The sequence below is a fragment of the Microtus ochrogaster genome, unplaced genomic scaffold, assembly GCF_000317375.1.
Source record: "Microtus ochrogaster isolate Prairie Vole_2 unplaced genomic scaffold, MicOch1.0 UNK16, whole genome shotgun sequence".
NCBI classification, from domain to species: Eukaryota; Metazoa; Chordata; class Mammalia; order Rodentia; family Cricetidae; genus Microtus; species Microtus ochrogaster.
Window position 1 is genome coordinate 4,516,939 of NW_004949114.1, and position 2,722 is coordinate 4,519,660.

A 2,722-nucleotide genomic window follows, 5' to 3' on the forward strand; every position below is an offset into this window, starting at 1 on the left:
ATAGCCCCTTAGGTTATAAATTCCTCTGTGTTCTCTGTGTATAGCCCCTTAGGTTATAAATTCCTCTGTGTTCTCTGTGTATAGCCCCTTAGGTTCTTCCCAGTTGTGCTCTTGTTTGTTTGTTTGTTTGTTTTTCGAGGGAGGGTTTCTCCTTGTAGCCCTGGCTATCCTAGAACACGTTTTGTAGACCAGGCTGACCTCGAACTCACTGAGATCCGTCTGCCTCTGCCTCCCGAGTGCTGGGATTAAAGGCGTGCGCCACCACCGCCTGGCCCCAGTTGTGTTTTTTATGCTAACTGTAATTTTATTTTATTTTCTCCGAGCAGTCTTCCCTGGGGAGTGCCCACAACACTAGTGTGTTCATGCACACATGAGCATGCTGCAACTGCATGTGGAGGGCTGAGGACAGTGTGCAGTTTCCCAGGACAGAACTCAGGTCCTCAGGCCTGCGGCATCTCCCCTCTCCTCACTTCACTCTCTTAGTGATGTCACCAATCTCACCTTTATCTTTAGAGGATAAATTTCCTGGTTCATCTGTGTCTATAATAATGCTCCTCATAATTTATAACAGCCTTTGAACATACTTCAGTACCACCGCTGCACCTCTCAGGCTCCCTTATTTGGCTGCTGAACTTAGGTGTCAAGACCTGGTATTATCAGCTACTACATGTGGTAATGCAGGACCAAAGGCACCAAGAACCAGTGTCCTGCCTGTTTCCTGCCACTTTGCTGGGTGACATTCTAGTGACTGGGAAAATTTAAAAGATATTTTCACCTCTATAATAAAAACACAAAGGACCGGACACAAGCCTTCCCAGAATAAGGGCTGAGGACAGAGGAGCTGACTGGTCGGGCAGCCGAGCATCCTTCCTGCAAATCTTCAGATCGGGAGGGTGACTCTGAGGCATGCATCCTCTCCCTGCTGCTTCTGAAATAGATAATTCCAGGATACCCCCAAGTGCTCCGATTACAGCTCTGTGCCGTCATGCCTTGTTACTTCCAGTGTTTATCTTTTCCTTTTTAATGTGTATGAGTGAAGGTCTGTGTGCCATGAGCATGCCTGGTGCCTCTGGAGAACGGAAAAGGGCATCAGATCCCATCCCCTGGCACTGGAATTACAGTCAGTCATCAGCTGCCACATGGGTTCTCTACAGGAGCAGCAAGGGCTCTTAGCCACTGGTCAATCTCTCCACCCCATCCCCCATTTTATCTTCATTGGGTAGATTTATGTGGCTGGTTGATCTCTCTAGTGGTTATGAGTCTTCAGTGCTGGCCAGGGAGACATGTTTTCTCTGTAGATATGCTGATTTTAGATAATTAAAAACAAAACAAAAGCCCCGAATCTCAGCTTTAGGGAAAAACTGGTTAGTCTGGTTTAAAGTGCCAAGGGCACTACCAATTTGGCAGCGCTCAACACAATTGACTTTAGTATTTAAGATGTTTAAGATTGGGTCTGAGGCAGCTGGGACTGGCCTCAAATTTTCTATGTAGTTGAGGCTGAATTTGAATTCTTGATCCTTCTGCCTTCACCTTCCAAGTACTGGGTTCAGGGATTATGTGTGTACATAACTATATTAAATTCAAAATTCCCATATTCTTTCTGTCTGTCTCTGTCTCTCCATTTCTCTCCGTCCCTCTCTCTCTGTCTCTTTCTATCTCTCCCAGTTAAACCCAGAGCATGCGAGGTAAGCACCCTATCAATGAGTCACATCACCAGCCCCTTCTACACTGGGTTCTTGGCTTGTCTGAACAACACCAGCCAAGCAAGCAAAACCTCAACTCCCTACCTCGGAAGGTGGGTCCAGGTTACCTGTCCCTATGTAGGGATAAGTCCCGCCCCTTAGGGGGCGTGTTCGCCTCGGGCTAATGTTTGCCTATAAATTTGGGTGCTCCCAGCCACTACTTCTGCTTTCCTGGTCTCCGCAGGAACTGTGGTTCTGTAAGTTTATTTTGCCATTAAAGCTGTATATATATTTTTACAATCTGTCTACATCCGTTTACACTGTTACATTTTGGCGCCCAACGTGGGCCTATTTTGCCCCAGACTCAAGCGGGTAGCCCGCTAGCTGACACAGCACCCTCCCGGGTACTGTTTTTTTAGTTCGTGACTCCAGCCCCAGTGCCGAGTCTGAGACACACTTGGCCACACAGGCCCATTCTGCCTGCCTTGGCTAAGTTTGCAGCGGAACCCCACTGCCAGAATTAGCAGAAGCTCAAGTACCTGCGATTTTGCAACAAAAAACGCCACAGTGGCAGATTTGGTCTGATACAAAGTGACTTGGCCAGGCAGTGGTGGCGCACGCCTTTGATACCAGCACCTGGGAGGCAGAAGCAGGCGGATCTCTGTGAGTTCTAGGCTGGCCAGGCGGTGGTGGTGCACGCTTTTAATCCCAGCATTTGGGAAGCAGAGGCAGGCGGATCTCTGTGAGTTTGAGGCTGGCCAGGCGGTGGTAGTGCACGCCTTTAATCCCAGCACTCGGGAGGCAGAGGCAGGAGGATCTCTCTGAGTTCAAGGCCAGCCTGGTATACATGAGCTAGTTCTAGGACAGGCTCCAAAAACACAGAGACCACCACTGGCAAGAACCAATCATTGTAGGTAAAAAATTTTTCTTTTATGAATAAAATGTCTGAACACGTTACTGTTCAAGAATTTAACAGTTTTTTTAATTGTACCATGTGGGAGATTTTACAAGAGGTGTCTATCACCCCACATCTATGGATC